The sequence below is a fragment of the Globicephala melas genome, chromosome 17 (assembly GCF_963455315.2).
Source record: "Globicephala melas chromosome 17, mGloMel1.2, whole genome shotgun sequence".
NCBI lineage: Eukaryota > Metazoa > Chordata > Mammalia > Artiodactyla > Delphinidae > Globicephala > Globicephala melas.
The window spans coordinates 52,782,692-52,806,448 of record NC_083330.1 but is presented as its reverse complement, the minus strand read 5'-3'; the positions used below and the strand labels follow the sequence as shown (position 1 = coordinate 52,806,448).

Here is a 23,757-nt window from a genome sequence, read left to right as displayed (position 1 = left end):
AAATGGCTTCACACAACATGCTGTCAAGTCTGACTTTTCACCCAGCACGATGCATCTGAGCCCCACCCACGTCAAGCACATTGGTAGCCTGTTTCTCTGTTGCTGAGTGAGAACCGTCTCATCGCACAGACACACCACAGCTTGATTATCCGTCACCATTTGGCTGATGGTTGAGTTGTTTACAGTTTGGCGCGATTATGAATAAAGCCACAAACTTTAGCGTATAGGTTTTTGTGTGCGTGTATGCTTTCATGTCATCTCCCTTAGGAGTGGGATGCCTGGGCCACATGATCAAGAATGGTGAAACTGTTTTCCAAAGCGGCAGTACCACTGTATCCACACTAGGAAAACGAGAATTCGAGTTTTCTGCATTCTCATCAGTAATATTAATATTAATATTAATATTGCCATTCTTTAAATGGCTAAAATACTTTATTCTTTTTGCAAAATTGTTTTTGTTACTCAAGTTTGTGTGCTTTTCTACGTATATTTTAGCATCAGTTTATAAATTTCAACCCAGAAATCCTGTTGGGATTTTGATTGGCATAACACTGAGTCTATTGATCAATATGAGGAGAACTAACAATATTGAGTCTTCCAATGCATGAACATGATACAGTGCTTGGTTTATTTATTAAGGAAGATTCCTTGGTCAATATTCTGAAATTTGCAGCATACACTCTAGCATATATATTTTTAGAGTTAGCCAGTTATTTGATTTTTTTGGTGCAATTTTAATGGAACTTTTTCAATTTCAATTGTTAATTGCTAATCTGTAGAAATACATTTGCTTTTCATATACTGACCTTGCTATACTCAGGTATTAGTTTTAGTAACTTCTTCTTACACCTTTAAACAGCAGAAATATATTGTCTCAGTTCTGGAGGCCAGAAGCTCAAAATCAAGGTATTGACAAGGTTGTGATCCCTTGAAAGGCTCTAATGAAGAATGCTTCTTGTCTCTTCCTAGCTTCTGGTGGTTCCCAGCAATCATTGGTATTCCTAGGCTTGTAGATGCTTTGGTTTTATTAACTTTTTATTTGATTCTTTAAGATTCTTTGTACAGATAATCATGTCAATCATGAATAGAGACAATTTTATTTATTTATTTCCAATTGGTACACCTCTTATTTCTTTTTCTTGATTTGTTACAATGGCTAGAACCTCAAGTATGATATTGAACAAAAATGGTGACAGGAGACATCCTTGCCTTGTTACTGATCTTAGGGGGAAAGGAGCCAGGCTTTCTTTGTTAAGCATGTCATTAGCTGTAGGTTTATCATAGATATCCTTGATCAGATTGAGGAAGTTTGCTTTAATTTTTAGTTTATATAGAATTTATGTATCATAAATGGATGTTGAATTTTGTCAAAGATTTTTCTGCATCTATTGAGATAATCATATAGTTTTTCCTCCTTTATATATTGTTCTATTGATTGATTTTTTATTTTATTTTATTTTATTTTGCAGTACGTGGTCCTCTCACTGTTGTGGCCTCTCCCGTTGCGGAGCACAGGCTCCAGACGCTCAGGCTCAGCGGCCATGGCTCACGGGCCCAGCCGCTCCGCGGCCTGCAGGATCTTCCCGGACTGGGGCACGAACCCATGTCCCCTGCATCAGCAGGTGGACTTTCAACCACTGCGCCACCAGGGAAGCCCTTGATTGATTTTTAAACTCGAACCCACCTTGCATTTTTCATTCCTGGGATAAACCCTACTTTAATCACCATGTTCAGTTTGCTAAAGTTGTGTTGAAAATTTTATTGTTCGTATTCATGAGGAATGTTGGTCTGTAATTTTTTTGCTTGTAATGTCTCTGTCTAGTTTTGGTATCAGAGTAATGCTGGCCTCGTAAAATAAATTGGGAAACACCTTCTCTTTTTCTACTGTCTAGAGGACTTTGTATAGAATTATTTCCTGCTTAAACGTTTGGTTGACTTCATCAACGGAACAAATCGGGCCCATGATTTTCTTTGTTGGAAGATTTTTAACTATGAATTTAATTTATTTAATATATACAGTATTACTAAGGTTGTCTATTTCCTTTTTTTTCAGGTTATCTATTTTTGAATGAGCCTCATAGTTTATGTCAAGGAATTTTTCCATTTCATTTAAGTTACTGAAGTTATTGACATAAAGTTGTTTACAAAATTTCCTTGTTATCCATTTAATGTCAGCAGGATCTACAGTGATATTCCCTCTTTCGTTCCTTATATTGGTTATTTTTATCTATTTTTCACGATCAGGCTAGCTAGAGGTTTAATAATTTTACTGGTTTGATTTTTAACGTGATCATTCTGGCTGTTGTGTTGAAGGTAGACTGAAAGAGGCAAGGGCAGAAGCAGACCAGTTAGAAGGTTACTGCAACAATGCAGTCAAGAAGAACAAGAGTGACTTGGACCAGGAGGTGGCAGTAGGAAAGGTTAGACAAGTGATCATATTCTGAGTGTATTTTGAAGGTGGAGTCAGAAGATATTACAAGGGTTCAGATATGGATCAGAAGTAGGGTAAGAAAAAAAAGTAGAACATAAAAATGACTGCAAAAGTTTTGGCATGAGCAACTCTAACAGCAGTTTCCACTGATGGAGACAGGGAGGAATCTGGGGAGTATCTGGAACTGAAGGGTCAGCACGTGAACTCTGGATGCTCACTGGGCCTCCAAGTACAGACGGTGAATAATTTGTGGGGTATATAAGCCTGGGGTGTAGGAGCAGGTCTGAACTAAAAATACAAAATTGGAATTCACAACATTGAAAGCCATGGGAAAAGGTGAGAATGTATGCCTGAGGCACACAGTGACCTTCAGAGGTTGGGAGAAGCCAGAAAAAGAGGTGTCACACAGAAGGGAGTCACAACTGCAGAAAGGCTGTGGACAGGTCCTTAAGGCAAGGGCTGAGAAGGGGAGGTCCCTGCGGAGCTTGACAAGAGCAGTTCCAGCAAAGCTTTGCACTGTGAAACGTGGACTGCAGACTAGGAAAGGAGAAATCAGAGACAATGCAGACCTGTGTCTCCTGTGGCTAAGAAGGAGAGAAGAAAAAGAGAGAAGTCGATGGAGGGGGAAGAGAGAAACTTTTTAAAAATAGGGAAAATAACAGCACATTTACATATTGATAGAAATAATCCAGCAGAGAGAGAAAGTTGACAGGGCAAGAAATAGAATACAGAATTTCTGTCATGACATCCTTGGGTAGGTGATGAAAACAGGGCAGAGTGTGCAAGCGAGAGGACTGGGCTCTCCTCATCTGTTACACAAGAGAGGGCGGAGCTCAAGGGCATGGATGCAGGGAGGAAGGCCATGTGGGGGGAAGGCCCCTCTGGTGACTCATTTTCTCTGCGAAGGGGAAGCTGTCATCACATGCGGTGGGGAGGGGAGAAGTGGGAGATTCATTTCCTTCTTGATTTGGCTCAGGCTGTGTCGTTCTACCAGTAACTCTGGTGAGGGCCTGATGGGGGAACTGGGCTCACTATGGGGAAGGGGCAGACTATTCACCCCATAAGGGGTACTGGCTCATATGACGCTGGCTCCAACACTGCAGAACTCTGGGAAATCTGGAGTCATTCAATTTCACTCCACCTCAGCTTCCTCACGTGAAAATGGGATCACTGCAGCACTAACGTGCAGGATGGTTTCGGGGGACAAGGTCAGTCTGACAGAGGTACCAGGGGCAGTTGTTCTCCATCCAGTCCAGACAGGCCCCTCCTCCCACCCCTGCACAGCTGCCTGGGGTGGCTCTTGGGGCGGTCACACAGCCCTGGCTTTGTGCCCTCCCTCAAGGCTGGCTTGCTCACCTGGAGCCAGCTTGATCTCCAGTGCGGTCCGGATGAGGACCATCAGCGTGAACGTGAAGTGGACGGTCATGTCCTCGTTGGAGATGGGCATGTTCATATGAACCAGGCGCTGGGGACAAGGGGGGCAGGTCAGGGGCAGGCCTCCCAGGGTCCCCCCACCACAGGGCTACACAGTGCTCGAGGGCCCTGGAGGCTGGGCTGGCCTCCCAGAGGTGGTTCCTGCAGGTGCCCAGGACCAAGAGAGGTTGGATGGATGGGAGTTTTGCCAGCATTCACACTACCCCTGGACCCCCACCCTCATCTGAACTGAGGGTTCCCTTGGCTGCAGAAAAGTAGAAGTCCAGGTACATCTTGTACAATGGGGCCAGGCCATAAGCCTGGATCCCTCTGAAAAAACAGGCATGTCTCAGCCAGAGGGGCCCTTGCCCACTGCCCATGACAGAACAAGTGTGTGGCCTAGGCTGAAGAGGGGTCTGAGCTGGCTGCAGGATGCCAGAGGCAGCCCACAGACAGGAGCATTGGACGAGGGGTGGGGCAGCCAAGACCACAGGCTCAGAGGTCAGCTCCCAGTGAGGAGACCCGCAGCCCCGGGAAGGCCTCTGCCTCTCACCACCCAGCTAGGGGGCCAGGAACAGATGCTTGATGCCACCAGCCCAAGGCAGCAAGGGAAGCCTTAGAGAGCAGCTCCTTCCAAGGGGAAGGACCCAAACAGATGTGACTGAACAGGGCCTCAGGCTCAGCCAGCTGCCTGGGGACCCAGGGCCATCCCACAGGAACACAAGTGCTCGGACCAGACTGGGAGCCCTGCAAGCTTGCTCCCTGTTTCCCCATCAAGAGAACAGCCCCCTTTCCTCTCTTCCATTTTCCAGGACAGAGCAGCTGGAGACAGGTGTGTCCCTGAGGCTCTGAGAACTTATGCGATCTCCAGGAGGAAAAGGGTCTCAGGTGTGTCTGGAACATCCTGAGCATCGGGGGGCCACCTCACCTGCCAAGTAGAGCCCTCAGGGCACCGTGAGCCCCCTGTCCTCTCCCATCCAGGATGGGAGCTAAAGGTGGGGGCACAGGGCCCCTCCCTGGGGTCTGCCTGCCCTCTGCCAAGCCTGCACCCTGTGACAGGGCAGCCTCTCTGTCCCTTCTCTGGGTAGGGCCACTCTGCCCCCAGGCCTGCCCCCAGCATCCTGGCACCAAATCCAGTCTTCAGCCTGATGGAGGGCAGGTGGCTAGAGACACGAGCCCAGACTCTGTCCCCTAATGCTGGCAAAGCCCCACTTAGTACCTCCAATCATGGTCCTAGGACCTTGCTGGTCACCTGTGTGACACACACAGCTTCCCAGAGCATGGTGTCCCTGCAGACCAGCACCGATGGCAGTGGGAGAGGCAGAGGGGTTCCACGCCAGGGGAGAGTCAGGGAGTCAGGGGCCAGCGGGAAGGAGGGGCAAGCAGGTGTTTTCCAAGAGAGGAGAGCTCCGTCCGGGGCACCTTTACCAGACCCCTTCTGCCTGCCCAGGCCCCAGAGAGCCAGGAATCTCAGGGAGCAGCAGAGGGGCAAGACCAGGGCAAACAGACAGGAGTCTCTGCCTGGGCCTAGACCCTCTTGGACATGGCGCTCTGTGCATCTCCTGGACCCTCCCCAGCTCACCAAGCCCATCCACTTCCACCCACCATGAGGCCTCACCTGGTCTCTTCACTGCCAGAACCTTGGAGTTGGCCAGCACACCTGGGGAGGAACTCCAAAGGCTACCCCGTCACAGCCCTGGCTGCCCACCCTGGCCCCAGGTGTCAGTGTGGACACAGCTCTCCTTGGGGACGAAGCTACAGCCTTTCATGCAGGGCCTCCAGGCAGGCTCGACTCACATGTCGGGCAGGGGAGGACCAAGGAAGACGTCTGCATATCGCCTGGAGGAGCCACTTAGCTCCTAGAGGCTGTGCTGAGCCAGGGGATAGATGCAAGCCCAGAATCGGAGCACAGAGACAGACAGCGTGAACAGAATCAGAAAGATGAAAGCTCTGGTGGGAAGCCTGCTCAGAGAGGCAGACAGCAGTCAGGCCCCAGACACATGCTGGCTGAGTTTCGGGAGCACTGAGGGCTGCAGGAGGGCTCTTGAGAGGGTGGAGCGCTGGAGGGATGGAAGGTGCTTACTCACCAAGCGGGTGACGGAGGATGCAGGTGCAGGTGGGAGCAGGCTTGCGGATGGGGCCATGTGGCCTGCTCGCCCACTCGGGAGAGAGGCCTGGCGGTGTCCTCAGTTTACCCCCCTCCTTGCAGCTCAGCCTGCTGGGCCCTCAGCAGCAGGGTGGAAGGGACATGGGACCACCCAGTCCCCAGAGGCTGTTCTCATCCTGCAGGGCCCTCTGGAGCCCCAGGAATGAAGTCAGGATGCCTCTCTCCAGCACCCTTCCTTCTTAAGGCTCCATGAACCCATGAAGCCCTAGAGAAAACACTCCCTCCCCAGCCCGGGAAGTTCTGCACATGTGGGGCTGGGGGCGGGCTCCTCAGGTGCACCCTGCAGAGGCCTTGCAGGCCGCTGCTCCCCCAGGGTCAGACCCTCAGGGCTAGACAACTCCACCCACATCAGGGGCTTAGGGGACAGAGGAGCAGAGTGTGGTCCTGAGCTCAGAACAAAAACAGGCTCTGTCAAAAAAGCTGGTCTGTCCCCTCCTTTCTAGGGAAGAGAAGGGAAGGAGAAGAGGCAGATGGTGGGCTCCTGCTCCATGTTCCTGAGCCTCCCCGGGGGCTCAGAGGAGCAGCCCTGGGGGACAAGGGGCCAGTGCAGAGGCACCTCGTGGTGTCTGCTTCCCTTTGTTTGGGAAGGAAGCAGAGATGGTAGGGGCAGAGAAAAGAAAGAAACAGTGAGACAGCACAGCAGCAGACAAACAGATGGACAAGTCCCAGAAGAGACACAGGAGCCCGGCCGCAGCACAGACAGCCTGCAGGGTGTGGGCGTGGGGTCTACCTCGTATGCAACTAGAGCAGGGCATTTCTTCCCCAGCCCCAGGGGCGGGGACATGTGTTTCAGCATCTCAAACATATCATTGTAACTGATGCGCCCACTGGAGGCCCAGCCCACAGGACAGAGGCAGAGTGGGGTCCACGGGAGGGGCGCAGCAGGAGGGAAGGGGGAGGAAGCAGACAAGAAAACAGACCCAGTTAACCAGTGTCGGATTAAACGCCAAAAGTCAAAACAGGTAAAATGAGGGATTTCTCTGCTGGGCTCGATCCCCTCCTTGCCCCCAGCCTCACCTCCACACTCTGGTCCCACGCAGGGAGCGGGCGGGGGGCATCTGAGCTAATGAACATGGAGGGAATGACAGGCTGCATCGGGGCGGCTTTGGGTTGTCAACTCTGATTTTACACTTTCAGAAGCCATGGGTAATGCCAAATTGGAAAAGAGCTGTTTCACCATGCCAGGGCAGCTGATAGAGTTAACTGACCAACAAGGCCGGCTGGAGATCCACAGCAGAAACATCAGCTTGCCTGATGAGCCAATTCATGCTCAATTTTCTTCCAAGTTAGCCAAGAGGCTTAAAAAGTGGAGAAAAGTCTAAAGCAGGCCAGAAAACTAGAGCGAGAGCCACGCTGTTCTGCAGGGAGCCCCGAGGCTCTAGAGACGAAGTCCACAGGGGCAAGGCAAGCTCCAGGCCCAGAGACACCTGAGGCTGGCCCGGGGCAGGGCTGCTGCTGGGTCAGGGCTGGGTGGGAAATGGGAGACTGAAGAGGGGGCGGGGGGCAGCTGGGGTGAGATGTGGCTTGGTGCCACTCTTGTACCCTCCTGACAGCACGCCAGGAAGGGCTGGGACCAACATAAGGGATAAGGCTCCAGACTCAGGGAGGTGTCCAGGGGTTGTTGACTGTGTCTCCTCCGAGGCAGATGGGCCACCAGTCCTGAAGCCTCACCTCCACCCCCGGGGTGGCTGCCTACGAGACCTGCTTGGGCTCCCAGAGACACAGGCGGGTTCAGGCCACTGAAGAGAGAAGGGGGACAGCCTTCTCCTGGCAGGTGGATACACCCCAGGGTCTGGCCCTCCACCCAGGGCTCCTGGGCTCAGCTAAGTGGATCCATCCAGAGGTGAAGCAGGACCTGTCTTTGGGTCCCCACTGCCTCTGCCCTCTCCTCCCCCCAGGAACAAGAAAACCCTGGGCTGTTGGACTCTCCTGACCAGAGGGGCAGCTGCTCCTGGTCTACCCGGGCCCACACCCTCCTCCTCTGGGGCCCTTGGCCTCTGGACTGTCTGACCTTCAGTCCACCTTCAAGAGCCCGGAGGCAAATCTGGGTGAGACGCCTGCTTCCTTGGCACAGGTGGGACCTGGTCCCCGTCCTCAAGGCCCGGCCAGAAAACTTTGTGTGCACTGTCTCATGAGGCTGCCTGTCCCCAGCCAGCTGGAGGGGTCGGGAGTTAGATGGGGAACCGAAGTGTCCAGGAGGTTGGAGTGCGGGCAGGACAGGGCAGGAGGGGCGAGAGGTGAGGTGTCATCATTCCCAGACCAGACAGGGAGTGTGTGCTGTGTTTGCATTTTGGGCCGGGAAGAGTATGTCAGATGGAGGCTCTGAAGTAGCACACCTGGCAGGCCAACCTACAAGGGCAGTTCTTCCCTAAGCCAACGGGCGGCGCAATACAACGCAACAAACTACATAACCTTCTAATGAATCTGGCAACTGGAAAGGAAACGTCACAGGTCATGGCAACCGAGGCACGAGGAGCCCGTCCCACCCGCCCAGCCTTGCGCAGTCTGGAGGTGGAGCCGGGGCAGGCTGGACAGGCAGCTCCCGGCTGAGGCCTGGGCCGGAGAGACCCAGGAGGCGCGGCAACCCGCAGACAATTTCCAGAGCCCACTGCAGCTGGGAGACCTTCCCTACAGAATAGCCTCGGGCCCTGTGTGTCCGTCCTGCACACAGCACCCCTGGGCCTCGTTCACGGCTGTCTGGCCGCCCCTCCCCTCACTCCCTGAGTGCCTGAGCCCCCAGGGCCCCCTCGGCTGAGCCTTCTCTGCACACCTGGCTCTCCTGACTCTCCCTGCCTCTCTGAGCACACTGTGTCCTTCCCTGGGGTCTGCAAGTCTGGCTCAGCGTCCCCCTTGTCCCCGGGCAGGCACCCCAGCCAATGCTGACGCTTGCCTTTCCCGCAAGATGGCCCCCTCAGTCTCATCAACTCCAAACTGTGTGGCGTTTACTTCTGGGAAAGAGGGAATGAAGAGGAAGCCCCATTCCGGCCTCACGCAAGGTGCTTGCTAACCTTGTGGACCCAAGGGACCACCACAAAGAGGCTGGAAGCCTGGCAGAGGCACAGCCCCTACCATCACCACTGTTCCTCAGCCCATCTTCTCTCTTCTGCCATCAAACCCCTCAGCCGCCACCAGAGGAAAAGTGTGGGCCTGATCCTGTCACTCTGGTTCCAAAGCTGTTCTCTCTGTGTATAAAACGAAGTCAAAGCTAGCTGTTTGGCCACCCTTGCAGCCCCTCTGTGATGCGTCCTCCCTGCAAGCCAGGCACCCAGCCCCTTCCCCTGCCTCCTGCCCCCACCCTCCTCTAGAGCGAGCTCCGTCCACCCCGCTCCTTCAGTTCAGCTCAGCTGCCATCTCCGCTGACTCACCAGCCAGAGGTAACCTCTCCCTCCGCAGACACACCTGGCCTGCAGCTCCTCTGCCCCATGCCCGGCTGGGCTGAGCAGAGCTGAGAGCACACGCCTGCTTCACTGTGGACCGCAGGCCCCAGCACATGACACAGGCTCAGAGATGTTTACTGGACAGATGGGTGACCATGAGGATGAGCAGACAGATCGCTCACAGTAGGGGGTAGTGATCCTCCTTTTGAGTCTCTACACTTCACCACACAGCACTGAGGCAACAGCAAAAGGGAGGGTGGGGGAAGGTGGCACCAGAAAGCAACAACTCCATGCCTTCCTCATCCCCCCACAGCATGAATGCGTACACACACATGTGCACGTACATGCCCAAGCATACCTGCATTCACACACATGTACACACACACATGCAAAGATGCACTGCAGTCACATGCACACAATCACACGTGCTGCACATGCAAAAACACGTGCATACACACATATGTGCCTGCCTGCACGTAAACACACTCACATGCACTCAGGTGTACACAGACCTGTGCGCAGACAGCACAAACATGCACATGCTTGTGCACACTCACGTAATACACACACATACACACAAAAGCTCAGGTAATTTCATAAAGTTTGTTTTTGTTTCAGCCTCCCCAAGAATGAGGAGACAGCAGATGGTCCCTGGGAAATAAAGATGGTCACGGCCCTGCATCTGTCACAGAGGCTAGTTGAAGGCTCAAGCACGCTCTGCCTTGCCAGTCGTGGGGTACAGACCCAGCCTGCTCAGCTGCCTCAGCCGAGCCTTCTGCTGCCTCAGCCGCTCGTGGGAGAAGCAAGTCTGAGTGTCAGTTGCAGGTCATGTCTGTGCTACTTCTGGACTGGGGGTCTTGTGTTATCTTGCATGGTATCTTGCTCTGGGCTGAGGCTTACATTTTGCTATCTACTCTTCCATAAGCACTTCACCATATTCCTGAATGCCTATGCCTTCCAGAGGCCCCAGTTCTAGAACCCTGGATTTGGGAAACAGTCAGCCGTCTCTGTGCACAATCACAAAGCTGCAGTCTGACCCAAGTCCACTTCTTGTATGTCTTAATTCTGCTCCACCTGGGGCTGATTGGGGAGGTGCTAGGTCTACAGTCCATAAAGATCTGGGAGACATTATCCCCCTCTCGCAGGCCTGCACTGACTTGCCTTTGCCTGTTAGTCCAAGTCATGCTCTCTACAACATCTCTGTTTTTCTTCTCTAGAAAAAAATATGCTCAGAAGCAGCAGCATCTCTTTAGACCACAGTCAGGATGACCCTCCTGGAATGAGCCTCAATCCTGCCTCAACTGCACTCTCTCCTGCCCTCTGCCTGACAAGGACCAGGCCTTGGGTGTGGTCAGTCTCCCCTCCAGTCTGACTGGGCCTTCCTGACCAGAGAACCCAGGAATACCCCTGAGCCTGTGGACTCAAGCATGTGCTGTGGGCAAATGTGCTGATGCATCAAAAAAATGACAGGACTCTCCAAGACCATGAAAAATCACATACAACACAAACCATAAATAACAGCCAGGCTTGTTCTACACGGTGTGAAAACTGTCAATTTCTCACTACACTGGAACACACTCAGAGATGCTCTGAGCCTGGAAGACCCCAGGGCCCTGGTGCTGCCCACACTGGAAAGGGCCTCACATAAGGCCTTCTGGATCTTCACTGTGATGGGATGGGGGATCCAGGGAGACTGCATAAGAAGTGGGTACAGGAGCCCAGCCAAGCTCCCAGGTTTTGGGGCCTGGAGAGTTAGAAAGTTCCAGAGTATTCCCCTTGGTGAACATGGATTCAGAGTCCCAGGTGCTCTGTGGCAGCAGGATCCTCCCATGAGGACGCTGAACATCTCCTCCAGGCCTCTACCACACAAAGGGTGACCAAACACAGAGCTGTGCCACAGGGATGAGGGAAGGCCAGGGAGCCTGAGGGAGAGCAGGCGGGAAGCGGCGGCACCCCAGTTCCATGGTCTTCTTGTCCCCCTGGAGCCCCCGCCCTGGTGCACAGTTCACTCCCGGGTGCACCGTGAGTGACGCGCTGAGCAGGCCTGAGTCTTACTAATGGCCAGATCTCTCAGGCCCTCTGAGTCGTGTGTTTTGCTGCAGAGAGTACACCCTTAATAACTCCTCAAGTCACGGATCAAGAGGGTGAATGAATGAATGAGCAGGGAATGAGTGAGCGAAGAAGGAACATACAAATGGACAGATGGTGGATCCGTGATGCCGTGCTGACCCCGAGGACGAAACGTCACAGGTGTGCAAGCCTCTCCCACGAAACACAGTCTCCACTGCCTCCTGACCCCAAGCCACTCCCTTCAGGACACCCTTCCTCCGCACCCTAAACTGTACCCTAGCCCTAACACGTACCCTAAACTTAACCCTAATCCATACCCTAAACCTAACCCATAGCCGTACACTAAACTATACCCTAATCCTAACCTAAAATCTAACGCTAACCCTAACCCGTACCCTAAACCTAACCCATACCATAACCCTAACCCATATCCTAACACTAACACATACCCTAACCCTAACTCGTAGATGTACAATAAACTGTACCCTAACCTGTATCCTAAACCTAACCCTAACCCTAACCTGTATCCTAACCCTACCCTGTACCCTAACCCTAACACGTAGCCTAACCCTAAACCATACCCCAACCCTAACCCGTACCCTAACCTGTACCCTAACTGTAACACATAGCTCTACCTTAACCTGTACCCTAACCCTATCCAATACCCTAACGATAACCCTAACCGTAAGCAGTACCCTAACCCTTCCCTGTGCTCTAAACCTAACACGTACTCTAACCCTAACACGTACCCTAAAACATACCCTAAACCTAATATGTAACCGTACCCTAACCTCTAGCTTAACCTCTACCCAAACGCTAACCCTAACCCTAATCCTAACCCTAACCCGTACCCTAATCATAACCCGTATCCTAACACTAACCCGTGCCCTAACCCTATCCCATAATCTAACCCTAACCTGTATCCTAACCCTAACCCATACCCATACCCTAACCCATACCCTAACCCTTCCCTGTACCCTAACCTTAACATGTACTGTAACTCTAACATGTACCCTAAAACATACCCTAAACCTAACACGTAACCGTACCCTAACCTGTACCCTAACCTCTACCCGAACACTAACCCTAACCCATAGCCGTACCCTTACATGTACCCTGACACGTACCCTAACCCTAACCCGTACCCTAACCCTACCGCATACCCTATCCCTAACCTATACACTATCCCTAACACATACTCCAACCTTAACACATACCCTAACCTGTACCCTAACCCTAACACATAGCTGTACCCTATCCTGTACACTAAGCCTAACACTAACCTGTGTCCTAACACTACCCCATACCCTAACACTAACCCTAACTCGTACACTAACCTGTACCCTAACCCTAACATATAGCTATAACCTATCCTGTATCCTAACCCTAACCGGTACACTAACCCATACCCGTAACTGTACCCGTAACTGTACCCTAATCCTAACCCATATCCTAACACTAAACCTTACCCAAACACGTACCCTAACCCTAATTCGTATCCATACACTGAACTGGACCCTAACCCTAAAATGTACCCTAATCCTAACACGTATCCTAACACTAAACCATACCCTAAACCGTACCCTAACCCTAACTAGTATCTGTATGCTCAGCTGTACCCTAACCCTAAACCGTACCCTAACCCTAAAGCTAACCCTAACCCATAGCCATACCCTAACCTGTACCCTAACCCGTACAAAAACCCTAGCCCTAACCCTTACCCTAACCAGTACCCTAATCCTAAGCCATGTCCTAATACTAACCTGTACCCTAACACATATATTAACCCTAACCCATAGCCATACGCTAAACTGCACACTAACCCTAACCTGTGCCCTAACCCTAACCCTAACATGTACCCTAACCCTACCCCATACCCTAATGCTAAACCGTACTGTAAACCTAGCCCATACCCTAACCCTAACCCGTATCCTAACCTGTACCCTAACAGTAACACGTAGCTTTACACTATCCTATAGACTAACCCTAATGGGTACCCTAACCATAAGCCAACCCTGTACCTCTACCCTAACTCTTCCCCGTAACCTAACCCTAACATGTACTCTAACCCTAACACATACCCTAAAACATACCCTAACCCTAACACGAAACCATACCCTAACCTGTACCCTAAACTCTACCCGAAACCTAACCCTAACCCTAACCCTAAACCTACCCCATACCCGTACTGTTCCCCGTACCCTAACCCTAACCCAATGCTAACCCTAACACGTACCCTAAACCATACCCTAACCCTAATCCTTAGCTATACCCTAACCTGTACCCTAACTCATACCCGAATCCTAACACTAACCCTAACCTTAACCCTAACCATTACCCTAATCCTAAACCGTATCCTAACACTAACCTGTACTTTAACCCATACACTAACCCTAACTAAACATACATTAAATGGTACCCTAACCCTAACTCGTACCCTAACCCTAACCCATACCCTAAATCTAACACGTTCTCCAACCTTAAACCGTACCCTAACCTGTACCCTAACCATCACACGTAGCTATACCCTATCCTGTACCCTAACACTAACCAGTACCATAACCCTAACCCAAACTCTAAGCCGTACCGTAACCCTTCCCCGTAACCTAATCCTAACACATAGCCTAACCCTAACATGCACCCTAAAACATATCTTAACCCTAACACGGAACGATACCCTAACCTATACCCTATTCCCTGCCTGAAGTCTAACCCTAACCCTAAACCATACCCTAACCCGTACCCTAATCCTGAACCGTATCCTAACACTAACTTGTACGCTAACAGCTACCCTAATGCTAATTCTTAGCTGTACACTAAACTGCACCCTAAACTTAACCCGTACATTAAACCTAACCCATCCCCTAACACTACCCTATTCCCTATCCCTAACCCATACCCTAAACAGAACACGTACTCCAACCCTAACCCATAACCTAACATGTACCCTAACCCTAACACCTAGCTGTACCCTATTCTGTACACTAACCCTAACCCGTACCCTAACCCTAGCCCGCACACTAGCCCTAACCCGTAACCTAACCCTAACCCGTACCCTACCCTGTATTCTAACAGTAACACGTAGCTATACCCTAACCTGTATCCTAACCCTAACAGATACCGTAACCCTAACCCTAACCTGTACCCATACCCATACTCTAATTCTAACCCATATCCTGACACTAACCCACACCCTAACACGTACCCAAACCCTAATTTGTATCCGTACACTGAACTATAACCTAACCCTAACCTGTACCATAATCCAAACCCGTATCTTAACACTAACCCATAACCTAACCCTAACTAGTATCCGTACGCTAAAATGTACCCTAACCCTAAACCGTACCATAACCCTAAACCTAACCCTAACCCATACCCTAACCCTACCACGTACGCAAACCTTAAAAGGTATCCTAACCCTATCCCTAACACTAACCCATACCCTAAACCTAACCCATAGCTGTACCCTAACCTGTACCCTAACCCATATCCAAACCCTAACCCTAACCCTTACACGAACCAGTACCCTAATTCTAAACCATATCCTAACACTAACCCGTATCCTAAACCATACACTAACACTAACCTGCAGCCGTACACTAAACTGTACACTAACCCTAACGCGTAACCTAACCTGAACCTTAACCCATACCCTAACTCTAACCCCTACACTAACACTAACCCGTTGCCATACTCTAACCTGTACCCTAAACTATACCCGTTCCCTAACCCAAGCCCTAACCCTAACCCTAACCCTAAACTTTACCCTAAGCCTTACCCTAACCCGTACCCTAATCCTAACCCACACACTAACACTAACCCGCACCCTAACATGTACCCTAAACCTAACCCATTGTCATACCCTAACCTGTACCCTAAACCATACCCGTTCCCTAACCCTTATGCTAACCCTTACCCTAACCCATATCCTAATCCTAACACATACACTAACACTAACCCATACCCTAACACATACCCTAACCCTAACCCATTATTGTACCCTAACATGTACCCTAAACTGTACCCATTCTTTAACCCTAACCCTAACCCAAACCTAACCCTAACCCTAACCCTAACCCGTACACTAACACCAACCCATACCTTAACACGTACCCTAACCCTAACCCATTGTTGCACCCTAGCCTGTACCCTAAAATGTACCCATTCCCTAACTCTAACCCTAACCCTGTCCCATACCCTAATCCTAACTCGTATCCTAAGACTAACCTCTACCCTATTCCATAACCTAACCCTAACTTGCAGCTGTACAGTAAACTGTACCCTAACCTTAACATGTACCCTAACACTAACCCTAACACGTACCCTAAACCTAACCCGTACCCTAACCCTAATCTAAACACTAACCCTAATCCATACCCGAACCTGTACCCTAAATGTAACATGTAGCTGTACCCTATCCTGTACCCTAACCCTAACTGGTACCCTAACCCATACCCGTACCCGTACCTCTAACGGTACCCTACCTGGTAAACTAACCCTAACCCGAACGCTAACGCTAACACGTATCCTAACCCATACCCTAACCCTAATACTTAGCCATACCCTAACCTGTACCCTATCTCATACCCAAAGCATAACCCTACCCTAACCCTAACCCTAACCTGTACCCTAATCCTAAGCCGTATCGTAACACTAACCCATACTCTAACTCATACACTAACTCTAACCCATAGTTGTACACTAAACGGTACCCTAACCCTAACTCATACCCTAACCCTAACCTGTACTCCAACTTTAACCCATACTGTAAACTGTACCCTAACCTTAACATGTAGCTGTACCCTATCCTGTACCCTAACCCTAAGTGGTACCATAACCCTAACCCTAACCGGTAACCTAACCCTGCCCTGTACCATAATCCTAACACGTATACTAACCCTAACATGTACACTAAAACATATCCTAACCCTAACACATAACCATACACTAACCTGTACCCTAACCCATACTTGAAGCCTAAACTTAACCCTAAGGCGTACCCTAACCCATACCCTAATCCTAACCCATATCCTAACACTATCCCGTACCCTAATCCTAACTCATAGCCGTACACTAAACTGTACACTAAGCCTAAACCGTACCCTAACCCTAATCCTCACCCTAACCCGTACCCTAACCCTATCCCATACCCTAACCCTAGCCCGTGCTGTAACCCTAACCCTAACACTAACCTGTACCCTAACCCTAACTCGTAACCTAATGCTAACCTTAACCCTAACCCGTACCCGTACCCTAACCTGTTCACTAACAGGAACACTTAGCTCTACCCTATCCTGTACCCTAACCCTAACCAGTACACTAACCCTAATCCTAACCTTAACCCGTACCCTAACCCTTCCCCATACCCTAACCCTAACATTTACTCTAACTCTAACACGTGTTGTAAAACATACCCTAACCCTAAAACGTAACTGTATCCTAACCTGTACCCTAACCTCTACCCGAATCCTAACCCTAAACCTAACCCTAACCCTAACATATACCCTTATCTGAATCCGTACCCTCACACTAACCTGTACCCTGACCCGTAACATAACCCTAACTCATAGCTGTACAGTAAACTGTACCCTAACCCTAACCCGTACCCTAACACTAATACAAACCCTAACCCTAAGCTGTACTCTAACCTGTACCCTAACACTAACACGTAACTGTTCCCTATACTGTACCCTAACCCTAACCAGTACCTTAACCCGAAAGCTAACCCTAACATGTACCCTAACCCATACCCTAACCCTAATCCTTAGTTGTAACCTAACCTGTACCCTAACCTATACCCGAAGACTAACCCTAAACCTAACCCTAATCCTAAGCTGTATCCTAACACTAACCCGTACTCAAACCCGTATGTTAACGCTAACCCATAGTCGTACACTAAACTGTACCCTCACCCTAACCCGTACCCTAACCCTAGCCCTACTCATACCCTGACCCTAACCTGTACTCCCACCTTAACCTGTACCCATACCTGTAACCTAACCATAACACGTAGCTGTATCCTATCCTGTACCTTAACCCTAACCAGTAACATAACGTTAACCCTAACCCTAACCTGTACCCTAACTCTAACCCTAACACTAACCCATAACCTGACCCTAGCCTGTACCCTAATCCTAACACGTACCCTAAGCCAAACACATACCCTAAAACATACCCTAACACGTAACCATACCCTAACCTGTACCCTACCCCTACCCAAAGCCTAACTCTAACCCTAAACCTAATCCTAAACCTAACCCTAACCCGTAGCCTAATCCTAACACGTAACCTAACACTAACCAATACCCTAACCCTAAATCGTAGCCATACATTAAACTGAACCCTAACACTAACCCGTACCCTAAACCTAACCCATACCCTAACCCGTACCCTAACCCTACGCCGTATGCTAACCCTAAACCATACCCTAAACCTAACCCATACTCCCACCCGAACCTGTACCCTAACCTGTACCCTAACCCTAACACATAGCTGTATCCTATCCTGTACACTAAACCTAACTCTAACCCATACCATAACCCTACCCCGTACACTAAACCTAACCCGTACCCTAACCCTAACCCATACCCTAATCCTAACCCGTACCCTAACCTGTACCCTAACCCTAACACCTAGCTATACCCAATACTGTATCCTAACCCTAACTGGTACTCTAACCTTAACCCATACCCGTACCCATACCCTAATCCTAACCCATATCCTAACACTAACCCGTACCCAAACACGTACCCTAACCCTAACTAGTATCCGTACGCTAAAGTGCACCCTAACCCTAAACCATACCCTAATCCTAAACCTAACCCATACCCTAACACTAACCCGTGCCGTAACCCTAACCCATACCCTAAACCTAACCTGTAGCCATACCCTAACCTGTATCCTAACCCATACCCAAACCCTAACCCTATCCCTTACTAACTAGTACTTAATCTAAGCCGTATCCTAACACTAAACCATACCCTAACCCATACACTACCCTAACGCATAGCCATACACTGAACTGTAACCTAACCATAACGTGTACCTTAAACCTAAAGCGTACCCTAACCCTAACCCTAACCCCTTAAACTAACCCTAACACGTACCCTAATCCTAATCCATACCACAACCCTAAACCATACCCTAACCTGTACCCTAACTGTAACACATAGCTCTACCCTATCTTGTACCAAAACCCTAACCGGTACCCTAACCCTAGCCCGTACCCTAACCTGTACCCTCACCGTTCCCCATACCCTAACCCTAACACATACTCTAACCCTAACCCTAACCCTAAAACATACCCTAACCCTAACACGTTACCGTACCCTAAACTGTACCCTAACCTCTATCCGAACCCTAATCCTAACCCATACCTGTATCCGTACATGTACCCTAATCCTAACCCGTATACTAACACTAACCTGTACCCTAACCCTAACCCTAACACTAACACTAACCCTAACCCATACGCGAACCCTAACCCGTAGCCGTACCCTAACCTGTACCCTAACCCATACCCAAACCCTAACCCTGACCCTAACCCTTACCCTAACCAGTAAACTAATCCTAAGCCATATCCTAACACTAACCCATACCCTAACACGTACACTAACCCTAACCCGTAGCCATACACTAAACTCTACCCTAACCCTACCCATGCCCAAACCCTAAACCTAACCCTAACCTATACCCTAACTTTGCACCTTAATCTAATGCTAACCCATACCGTAAACATAACCCATACCCAAACCCTAACCCATCCCCTAACCTGTACCCTAACAGTAACACATACCTCTACACTATCCTGTACCCTAACCCTCAGCAGTACCATAAACCTAACCCTAACCCTAAGCCTAACCCTAACCCTAACCTTAACCTGTACCCTAATCTGTACCCTAACCATAACACATAGCTGTATCCTATCCTGTACCCTAACTCTAATTAGTGCCATAACCCTAACCTATCACTAACTTGTAAACTAACCCTACCAGGTACCCTAATCCTAACACATACCTTAACCCTAACACGTACCATAAAACATACCCTAACCCTAACAGGTAACCATTCTGTAAACTGTATCCTAAACCGTAGCCTAACCCTAACCTGTACCCTAATCCTAACATGTATCCTAACACTAACCAGTACCCTAATCTGTACCCTAACCCTAACTTGTAGCCATACACTAAACTGTACCCTAACCCTAAATCGTACCCTAACCCACACCCGTACCCTAACCCGAACCCGTACCCTAACCCGTACCCTAACCCTGCCCCGTACCCTATCCCTAACCCATACCCTAAACCTAACCCGTACTCCAACCCTAACCCATACCCTAACCTGTACCCTAACACGTAGGTGTATCCTATCCTGTACACTAAACCTAAACCTACTCCATACCCTAAACCTACTCTGTACCCTAACCCGTACCCTAACCCTAAACAGTACCCTAACCTGTACCCTAACCCTAAGCAGTAGCTATAACCTATCCTGTATCCTAACACTAACCCTAACCCTAACCCTAACCTGTACACTAACCCGTACCCTAACCTTCCCCATACCCTAACCATAACTCATACTCTAACTCCAACATGTACCCTAAAACATATCCTAACCCTAATACATAACCGTACCCTAACCTGTACCCTAACCTCTACCTGAACCCTAACCCTAACTCTAAGCCTAACACGTACCCTTATCCTAACCCGTATTCTTACACTAACCTGTACCCTAACACATAACATAATGCTAACTCATACCCGTAGACTAAACTGTACCCCTAACCCTAACCCGTACCCTAACACTAATCCAAACCCTAACCCTAACCTGTACTCTAACCTGTACCCGAACAATAACACGTAGCTGTACCCTAAACCTAACCGGTACCCTTAGCCTAACCCGAACGCTAACCTTAACAAGTACCCTAACCCCTACCCTAACCCTAATCCTTAGTCGTATCCTAACCTATACCCTAACCCATACTTGAAACCTAACCCTAACCCTAATCAGTATCCTAATCCTAAGCCGTATCCTAACACTAACCCGTACTCAAACCCGGACACTAGCCCTAACCCGTAGTAGTACATTCAACTGTAACCTGACCCGTACCCTAACCCTAACCCTACCTGTTCCCTAACCCTAACTCGTACTCCATCATTAAACCGTACCCTAACCTGTAACCTAACCATAACACGTAGCTGTACCCTATCCTGTACCTTTACCCTATCCAGTACCGTAACACTAACCCTATACCGTACCCTAACCCTAACCCTAACACTAACCCGTAACCTGACCCTACCCCATACACTAATCCTAGCACGTACCCTAACCCTAACATGTACCCTAACCTTAACACGTACCCTAAAACATACCCTAATCTTAACATGTAACCATACCCTAACCTGTACCCTAACCCCTAATGCTAACCCTAACACATACCCTAAAACATACCCTTATCCTAGCACGTAACTATACCCTAATCCCTACCCAAAGCCTAACCCTAACTCTAAACCTAACCCTAACCCATACCCTAATCCTAACATGTAACCTAACACTAACCCATACCCTAACCCGTACCCTAACCCTAACTCATAGCCGTACATAAACTGTACCCTAACACTAATCCGTACCCTAACCCTAAACCGTATCCTAACCTGTACCCTAACCCTAACCCTAACCCTAACCAGTACCCTAACCTGTACCCTAACACTAACACATAGGTGTACCCTATCCTGTACACTAAACCTAACCCTAACCCTACCCCGTAAGCTAAAGCAAACCCCTACCCTAACCCTAACCCATACCCTAACCCGTACCATAACACTACACGTACCCTAAATCTAACACGTACCCTAACCCTAACATGTAACCATAACCTAATCTGTACCCTAAGCCCTACCCGAAGCCTAACCCTAACCCTACCCCTACCAGTAACCCATACCCTAATCCTAACCCATATCCTAACACTAACCCATACCCTAACCCTACCCCATATCCTAACCTTTACCCATATCCTAACCCATACCTGAACCCTAACCCATAGCCGTACCCTAACCTGTACCCTATCCTGTGCCCAAACCCTAACCCTAACCCTAACCCTTAACCCATACCCTAACCTGTACCCTAGCCATAACACATAGCTGTACCCTATGCTCTACCCAAACCCTAACCAATACCGTAACCCTAACCCATACCCTCACCCTACCAGGTACCATAAACCTAACATGTACCCTATTCCTAGCACGTATCCTAAAACATACCCTAACCCTAACAGGTAACCATTCCCTAACCTGTACCCTAACCCCTACCTGAAGCCTAACCCTCACCTGTACCCTAACCCTAACCTGTACCCTAATCCTATCACATTTCCTAACACTAACCAGTACCCTAACCCATACCTTAACCCTAACACGTAGCCGTACACTAACCTGCACCCTAACCCATACCTTAACCCTAACACGTAGCCATACACTAACCTGCATCCTAACCCGTGTCCTAACACTGACCCATACCCTAACCCATACCCTAAACCTAACTAGTATCCATATGCTAAAATGTACCCTAACCCTAAACCATAACCTAACCCAAAACCTAACCCTAAATAATGCCCTAACCGTACACCATACCCTAAACCTAAACCATATAATAAACCTATACCTAACCCTAACCCATACCCTAACCCTAAACCGAAGCTGTGCCCTAGCCTGTACCCTAACCCATACCCAAACCCTAACCCTTACCATAACCAGTACTCTAAACATAAGCCGTATCCTAACACTAACCCATAACCTAAACTGTACACTAATCCTAACCCGTAGCCATACACTAAACTGTACCCTAACCCTAATGCATACCCTAACCCTAACCCATACCCTACCCTGTAATCTAACCCTAACCCGTACAGTTATCCTAATCCGTACACTAACCCTAAACTGTACCCTAACTTGTACCCTAAACGTAACACGTAGCTCTACCCTATCCAGTACCCTAACCCTAACCTGTACCATAACCCTAAGCCTAACCTTAACCCTTACCCAAACCCTTCCTCATACCCTAACCGTAACACGTACTCTAACTCTAAAATGTAACCTAAAACATGCCCTAACCCTAACATGTATCTGTACCCTAATCTGTACCCTAACCTCTACTCGAACCCTAATCCTAACCCTATCCCGTAACCTGATCCTAACCTGTATCCTAACACTAACCCATACCCTAACCCTAACTATAACCATAACACGCACCCTAAACCTAACCTGTACCCTAACCCTAATTCAAACCCTAAACCTAACCCATACCTGAACCTGTACCCTAAACTCAACACATAGCTATACCCTATCCTGTAAATGAACACTAACTGGTACACTAACCCTAACCCTAACCCATGCCAGTACCCTACCCCTACCCAGTACACTAACCCTAACCCGAACGCTAACCCTAACACATACTCTAACCCATACCCTAACCCTAATCCTTAGCTGTACCTCAACCTGTACCCTAACCCATACCAGAAGCCTAACCTTACCCTAACCCTAACCCTAACCTGTACCCTAATCCTAAGCCGAATCCTAACACTTACCCATACTCTAACCCGTACACTCACCCTAAACCATAGTCATACACTAAACGGTACCCTAAACCTAACGCTTACCCTAATCCTAACCCTAAAACATACCCTAACCCTAACAAGTAACCATACCATAACCTGTACCCTAAGCCATACTCGAAGCCTAACCCTAACCCTAGCCCATACCCTAAACTGTACCCTAATCCTCACCCGTATCCTAACAGTAACCCATACCCTAACCGGCATCCTAATCCTAACTCATAGCCATACCCTAAACTGTACCCTAACCCTAACCCTTACGCTAACTGAACCCTAACACTAACCCGTACCCTAACCCTATCCCATACCCTAACCCTAACCCATGCCATAATCCTAACCCTAACCGGTACTCTAACCCTAACCCGTACCTGTAGCCGTACCCTAATCCTAACCCATATCCTAACACTAATCCATATCCAAACATGTACCCTAACCCTAACTAGTATCCGTATGCTAAACTGGATCCTATCCCTAAACCATACCCTAACCCTAAATGTAACACTAACCCATACCCTAACCCTAACCCGTATGCTAACCGTCACCCATATTCTAAACCTATCCATAACCCTAATGCATACCCTAAACCTAACCCCTAGCCGTACCCTACCTTGTATCCTAAACCATACCCAAACCCTAACCCTATCCCTAACACTTCCTAAGCAGTACCCTAATCCTAAGCCATATCCCAACA

The 23,757-nt window shown here is 49.2% G+C and overlaps 1 pseudogene; it reads right to left on the bottom strand.

Annotated features, from left to right (window-relative positions):
• The window catches only part of LOC132593724 (voltage-dependent N-type calcium channel subunit alpha-1B-like), a 118,856-nt pseudogene that overhangs the window by 9,289 nt on the left and 85,810 nt on the right, over positions 1-23,757 (bottom strand).